We start from the raw sequence: 8,125 nt of genomic DNA on the forward strand, positions 1-8,125 counted from the left end.
TACACTGTAGCTGTGTTTAGACACATACCAGAAGAGTGCATTGAATCCCATTACATAGTTGTGAGCCACCACGTGGTTGCTGGGATTTGAACTCAGGACCTCTGGAAGAGCAGTCAGTGCTCTTAATACATCTTTAAAAAATTTCCAAATATAATGGAGCATACCTTTAACTTGAGCACTTGGGAGGCAGAGGCAGTCAGTGTTAAAAGCTAGCCTGGTCTATATAACAGGCATTCCAGGGCTATATAGTACAATCCTATCTCAAAAATAAAAATAGATTTATTATTATTATTAATGAGGGGCTGGAGAATGGTTCAGTGCTTAAGAGCACTTGTTGCTCTTTCAGGTGACCACAAGGTTCCCAGTGTAGACAAGGTAGTTCACAACCATAGGCAATTCACACTGAAAGATGTAATACTCTCTTCTAACCTAAGCACACACATGGTGCATATACATACATGGGGCCAGAATATTCACACAAAATAAAATGAAAAAAATGTAATTAAAAATGTAAATAAATCAAATAGCCTGAAGATTGTGCTATCATGTGAAAACCACCGATACAGAAGCGTTGGTGATGTCCAGGAAGAAGGTAAGAAGAATGGCCTTGAATAGCTCACAATGCTTGCTGCTCCCCCAAGGGTAAGGCACAGATTCCAGTTCAGTCCCATGATGCCACGGTTGGTGGAACAGGAATGACACTAGAGGGTCAACAAGAAGCATGCCAGCCAGTGTCTCAGCCCCCTAGCAAGCCTTCCAGCTGATCTACCTGTCCTCTCTCAGCTGCTCTGCAGAATTCCTGTGGGCATGCGGTTTCTAATGAAAGAGAGCTCATCTCAAAGTCAGCCTTCAGATCACAAGATGGGACTTAGGGAACCAGAGTGATTAACTGGGTGACTGGAATCAGATTCCAAAGGCAGGGCCTATAACTGCCAGAGGGCCTATGTAGGGTCTCTAACTCCTGTGTGTGTGTGTGTGTGTGTGTGTGTGTGTGTGTGTGTGTGTGTGTTAGGTTGAATGAAAAAGGCTCTCATAGGCTTATAAGGGGTGACATTATTAGAAATGTGTCACTGTGGGAGTGGGCTTTGAGATTCATGCTCAAGCTATACTCAGTGCCATGCATAGTCTCCTGCTGTCTTCAGATCAAGATACAAAACTCTCAGCTCTTTCTCCAGCACCATGTATCCTGATGTCTTAGTTAGGCTGTGAACAGACACCATGACCAAGGCAACTCTTATAAAAGACAACATTTAATTGAGGCTGGCTTACAGGTCCAGAGGTTCAGTCCATTATCATCTAGGTGGGAGTATGGCATCGTCCAGGCAGGCATGGTGCAGGAGGAGCTGAGATTTCTACATCTTCATCTGGGGCTGCTAGTGGAAGACTGGCTTCCAGACAACTAGGATGAGCATCTTATAGTCCATACCAACAGTGACACACCTATTTCAACAGGGCCACACCTTCTAATAGTGCCACCTGTGCCAAGGTATCACACCCGCGATGACAATAATAGACTGAACCTCTTGAACTGTAAGCCAGCCCCAATTAAATGTTTTCCTTTATAAGAGTTGCCATGGTCATGGTGTTTCTTCACAGCAGTAACTAAGACAGTCCAGAACACCTCTTTCCAGTCATATACTTCAGTATGAAAAGACAAAATAAGAACAAATGTCATTTTCAGAACTTATTGTAATTCTAGTACAATGTGGTCATGTAGACACACTATTGTTTAAAATCTTTCATCCCATCATAGGGCCATGTGATTATTAACTTCTGGAAGAGAGAAGGTAACATTACACAAAAGAAATGGTGGGGGTGGGGCAGAGAGATAGCTCAGTTGGCAATTGTGATGAGGATTATTGTAGGAGTCAAAATAACAAGTTATTTAGTGTAAAGTTGGTCCCCCACCCCGATCAGCAGCTGTGAGGAGCTGGGGAGCAGCGTCTCAGATGTAGGTGAGTATAATGGGCATACTCGACCCCAGAGACTGTGTGCTGTGTGGGGGAGGGGAGAGATAGCTCGTTTATTATAACAGAGGGGCTAGATTATCTAGCTAGGGTGGGGGGGGCGGGAAGGACAAAAGTCAAAAGAGAAGGTGCCTCAGGGGCAGAAGGTGCTGCAGGGAAGGCTAGGGCCTTAGAAGTTTAGATGCTATCACTCTCGCTAGATTAGCAGACTGCCGGTCACATGATTTCTGAGAAGCAGGTTCTGAAGCAAGGGAAAACAGAAGCCTAAGGCGGCTTATCTTAATGTGGCCTTTTTCTTTAAGTCCAGCCTGAGTTGGGTAGGGAGCAGCCCCACTCCAGCCGCGCTCTCTGAGAACTGAGAGTTGTCTAGTATAGGCAGTGCCCCACAATCCTTCATCTGCAAAAGCAGTGTTTTCTTCAATAAGTCGTTTCTATTGTGTGTTTTGGTGACAACCACGGATAAGTAATGTCAGCGTGTTAGCGTTTCTTCTAGGCCCCGCCCAACAGTTACCTAGCAACAGCCAGGTATGAACTGTTTGGCCTTTCTCAGGCTCTCTCTGATTCTCTCTCTCTCTCTCTCTCTCTCTCTCTCTCTCTCTCTCTCTCTCTCTCTCTCTCTCTCTCTCTCTCTCTCTCTCTCTCTCTCTCTCTCTCTCTCTCCTTCTCTCTCACCTCTCTCTGTGGCGTTTCACAAAACCTATCAAGTAATGCGTAGGTGTGGACTGGGTCTTGTGAACCACCATTGGGAGCGAGCAAAGGCATTGATTGACCTTTAGTGTCCCAAGTACCCATCATGATGCCCCGCCTGCATCTCCTCCAGACTGACAGTGGAACATAACTGCTGTCTGCGGCCCATCCCCTTTTGGGTCTCTCAAAGTTCCCCCTCCCCACAATGGTCCATTCAGTTCTGCCTCTAACTCATGCTGCTGATCTCAAAGGAGTTCCATGAAGAAGAGTGCTAGTCCTGTCTGTCTCCTTCCACCTTCCAAGTCCTCAGCCCCCAGCTACTTCTGTTTGTCTAGATGTTTTTTCTCCGTTCTTCTAATATAAAAGCTGCTTTATCTGTGGCTATGTCTGTGTGGGTTGCTTCTGATCGGGTTTTAGTTTGCATGGTGCCAGAAGGGTTTCTGAACTGCCCAAAGCATTCGGACAGCAAATGCTTTTGTTCATTTGTTCTGCTTGTATCTTATCTCACACAGAACGATTCGTTTACAACTTTCTAAAAACAAGATTTATTTATTATATATAAGTACCCGGTAGCTGTCCTCAGACACACCAGAAGAGGACAACAGATCTCATTACAGATGGTTGGGAGCCACCATGTGGTTGCTGGGAACTGAACTCAGGACCTCTGAAAGAGCAGTCAGTGCTCTTAACCACTGAGCCATCTCTTCAGCCCCCCTTTTTGACTTTTAATTTAGTTGCATAGTATAGACTATATTTTTATCCAGTATACTTTAGAAGGGACAACTTTTTGATGTTAATTTCTAGTTCTAATATAAAGAATCAGCTTCACAGTTCAAATTTGTATTCACCAAGTTTCCTATAAAGAAAAGAAATAGGGTTAAGCATGGTGGTACGTGCCTTAAATTCTATTACATCACATTCTAAAGTGCACAAAAGTAAGGCAGTCAGAAACCAGTCCCGACACCTTGGTGTAGAGAATATTGACCACAGAGAATTGGTACAGGATATTGACCACAGGCCTCTTTCCCACAGGGGCAGTTTTCGCCATTGACTGCCCAGGCTTCATCAGGAGTTCAGTACTGATTGTTGCATTTGGATTGGCTAGTGTCCAAGTCAAATTCATTTTGTTTTGTGTTTTGAAACAGTGTCTCACTCTGTAGCCCTGGCTGGCTAATTCAATCTCACAGAGATCTGTGTGCCTCTGCTTTCCTGATGCTGGTTATTAGAGGTGTGCCCTACCTTGCTTGGCTCTATCTCCACAGCCAAACCTTTGTGCTCCCAGGTAATTAGAGAGATGGAGGAGGTGGGGAACAAAGGCCATTATGTCCTTGAATTTTATCTGTGAGCAGTTAAATCCTTTTGTTGTCACTAGAGAGAAGATTATAACCTAAAAGAAAAATATCTAAATAATGGGTCCTTTTTGTTGGGATCCAGGTGAATTCTTTTGGGACAAGATTTAATGACTTTGTAAATTGCCTGTTGTGTTGTACGTTGAGATGCCACAGGCCTCATTAAACCACAAAAGCCATGAGAACTGATTTCTTCTCTTACCAGCCTGACTCCATACCTGTCCTTGCTGTTGTGTCTTGGGAAACAGCACATCTGGCTCAGGGCTCAGCAGGCACCAGGTCTCCAGAACTGTGACATTGGCTGCTCATCTGCTTTGATACTCCATTCTCTAGATCAACCATGTGACCTGATCAGTTAATAAAAATTAACCCATGAGGAAAACGAGCTTGGTATCTGAGATTTGAGTCATTTTACTCTTTGTAGAAGACACCTATCCTGATTCATTCCACTAAAACCACCTACATATATTGACTTGGGATTAGCCAATCCTTTCTGATGGAAAAATAGAGTGAATCATAAGAGAGAAATAGCTTTTCTTTTAATAATAAACCATGGAGTAAGTGTTAGGTCTCACAGAAACTCGGGACAAATGACTAACTGTGGTGCCTATTATCAAAGTAGACTCCGAGCACCAGGCTCTCGCAGCAGAAATACCTGATAAAGAGTTTGATTCCTCTCAGCAAGTCTCTGACTCCTACCCCCACCCTCTCCAGCGGCTGAGCTTGCTCTCTTTCCTCCAGTTTCTGATCTCTGTACAACCCGGCCATTTTCATCACACAATCTCTTTGCCTTTGTTCTTTTTCTCCTCTCTTGGTTCCCAGGCTCCGCTCTTGGCCCCCTTGCCCCCTACACCCTTCTACCTGCTGGTCATGTTCAATCTAGACTCTTCTAGATGTCTCTGACTCTCGTTTCCCTCATATCTACAGTAAAAACCTTCTCCTCAGCCATACTTAGGAGGGGACATGTCTTCATTTTATTCACTAATGAATTCCCAGCTTTCTGTAGCCACCACCCCCCCCCAAAAAAAAAAAAAAAAAAACCCAGGTGGTTAGATGTTTTTCTCAGAGCCTCACAGGACAGCCCCATTCAAGGTGAAACCACTAACTACCCCCATTAAGCCAACTGTCCATGAGCATAAAGGCTCAGAAACTGACAGCACCCCTCTGGGAAGTTCTGTAGCAATTCAAGCATGTGATTATTTTTCTAGCTCTTTCTTTTCACTCATCAAAAGTTGTTAGCTAGTTCCTTCTGGATTGGAAATGAACGGAGCTGTCCCTGGCTGAACTGCTTTGAAAAGGGCTGCAGTAGTGACAGCCACAGCCTCCTGCCTTCTGTCCTAGCAAATGCTTTTAGCAGTAGATGGTGATGCTGTTCTGTCCTCAGGACTCACGGAGCCTCTCTGCCTTTAGACCTGAGTCCCTTCTGCGAGGCCAGTGTCCTCAGTTCTTCTCAGACAGGACTTCTTTCCATTTGGATCTTACGGAGGGGTGAGGTGTCACTGTGTGAGATGTCAGTCATACTCACGCATTTAGAAGGGCTATGTAGCATCTTCCTCCCCAGGTCCCCATATTCCTGTCCCCCATGTCTGGAGATGCTGTGTATCATCATTCCTGCACCAGAGTGAGTCAGGTTGGCCCTCCTCTGTCCCCAAAAGCACCCACGAGTGCCTCTCACCAGTCCAGGGCTCCTCTAACCAGAGGTATAGATCTGAACAACTGATTGTCATATATTCTTTCGGACTTTATTGGTGTAGAGCCCTTTTATTTAAAGTCTATTTTGGGGTAGTATTTACAAAATTTCAAGCCCAGGCCAGACATGATAAAAAAGGCCTTTAATCCAACCTTTTTGGAGATTGATTGGAATAGAGAATTACAGAGCATCTGAGGCCAGCCTAGACTGCATAATGAGTTCAAGGTCAACCTGGGCTACAGCTTGAAAACCTGTCCCAAAACAAAACAAAACTTCAAGACCATAATCTACAAATGCTGGCTTTATCCCCTTTCTCAAATAGCTGTGTAAAAGGGAAAGACTGTAGGCTAAAAATGTAACTCAGCTGTCAGGGCCCATTATGTTTGACGCCCTAGTTCAATCTCCAGTACCAAAACCAAAACCAAACATCTTCAATGGTCTTCACTGTCAGACTTCTCATGTGCCTATAATTGGCAGCAGTTGTTTTTATCTTAAGAATATTTAGAGCTAGGGTGCAGCTCAGCCATAAGATGCTTACCTTGAACAGCTGCTCTAACTACTACAGAAGCCATACTCATGTGCCAGAAAGCTCCTTTGCCCCACTGGGCCCTATCCTGTGAAAAGGGATGCCTCCTTTCTGAACAGCACATTTCTCTCTGACAGGTCTCTCGATCCACTTGGATTAAATTTTGGGTCACCACGACACTACCTTCTCCCCGCCCCCCCCCCCGTTTGTCTCTGTGTGTGTCTCTCTCTCTTTCTCTCTCTCTGCCAAGCTGTGACTACTGTTTATTAACTGACCAGATTATAAAAATCCATGGGCAACACCTCAGTTCATCCATCTGATAAGCCTGTTTACCTGGTCTTCCCTGTTGCCAGCATCTCCACCTTCTTCAAGGTGAGTTGTCTTTGTCTTCATTCCACCTTGTGGGGAAGATCATTTGAAGGGCCACCGGAAGTTATTTGCTTCCTTGAAGAAGCATTTCCCAACTGTATAGATCTCATGAATTAGATCCTCCATGCAGATGATACCAAATTCACCAAGAAATCTCAAAATCAAGGAATTATATGTCAAGGCAATCTGCTTCTTATTGATTTTGCCATAGCCTCGCTTGTAGATGAGCTCATTTACTGAGTTCAGGTTGGGGTGCCCCCACGCAATGTACGGTCCCACAATCCTCAGCATGTGAATTGAAGCCTTGTTGAGCTTAACAAATGTGCCACTGAAAATCTGTTGAAGACAAAGAAGCTGCAATACTTTGGACACCTTTGTGACTGACTGCATTGAGAGCCCGGATCCTGATGACAAACACCAATTTTGGTTCTGGGGGCACACAGAAGTTTCCAGCCTTCCTCGCCATCCTAGCCGTTGGAATCTCAGCTGGTACATCTGCCTGTTCTCCTTGTGACAGAGCTTTGCCTTCTCATAGATGATCTTCCTCCTTGCCTTCCGCAGTGTCTTCAGGGCAAACTTCTTCCTCAGACACTTCACCTTCAATTCTGTGAAATTTCTTTGGTTTTTCTTAAGGGTTTTGGCACAATAGGGACTTTTGTTTTCTTCTCTGGAACAGTCTCCATGGTTCCAACCAGAAAAGGAGAGGACTCCAAAAGTCTCTGAACCTAAGGTTTTGCCACTCTCCACTCTTTTTAAAGATTTGTTTATTTTATATAAATGAGTACACTGTCGCTGTCTTCAGACACACCAGAAGAGGGCATCAGATCCCATTACAGATGGTTGTGAGCCACCATGTGGTTGCTGGGAATTAAACTTAGGACCTCTGGAAGAGCAGTCAGTGCTCTTAACCACTGAGCCATCTCTCCAGCTCTATAACTTTCCATTCTTAAAAATCATTTATGTTTAGAATTCCTTTGCTTCCTGCCCCACCTCCATCCCAATTTCTTAAGACTATGTTGTAAATTGTTTCATGATCTGTAAATTCATCGACTATGCTTGAAAATCTATGACAAAAATTTAGCTTAAAACTTCTGTCTTAGTCAGGGTTTTATTGCAGTGAACAGACACCATGACCAAGGCAACTCTTATAAGGACAACATTTAATTGGGGCTGGCTTACAGGTTCAGAGGTTCAGTCCATTATCATCAAGGTGGGAGCATGGCAGTGTCCAGGCAGGCATGGTGCTGGAGGACCTGAGAGTTCTACATCTTCATCTGAAGGCTGCTAGCATATTATTGACTTCCAGGCACGTAGGATGAGGGTCTTAAGGCCCATACCCACAGGGACACACTTACTTCCTCAAGGCCACACCTTCTATTAGTGCCACTCCCTGGGTCAAGCATATACAAACCATCACAACTTATAACAAAAGGTTCATAGTTAAAATCTATCATAGGTAGTTTTAATCTGCTACATAATTTTACACACACACACACACACACACACACACACACACACGCTTACATGTTACTTGGAT

The 8,125-nt window shown here is 44.4% G+C and overlaps 1 pseudogene across 1 annotated transcript; it reads right to left on the bottom strand.

Moving 5' to 3' along the window:
* Positions 1-6,522: 6,522 nt before the first annotated feature.
* Positions 6,523-7,271, bottom strand: LOC308424917 (large ribosomal subunit protein uL30-like; annotated as a pseudogene). Its single transcript has one exon. The product of its transcript is annotated as a large ribosomal subunit protein uL30-like (transcript).
* Between the last annotated feature and the right edge of the window lie 854 nt (positions 7,272-8,125).

The sequence above is a fragment of the Micromys minutus genome (genome assembly GCF_963924665.1).
Source record: "Micromys minutus genome assembly, chromosome: 1".
NCBI classification, from domain to species: domain Eukaryota; kingdom Metazoa; phylum Chordata; class Mammalia; order Rodentia; family Muridae; genus Micromys; species Micromys minutus.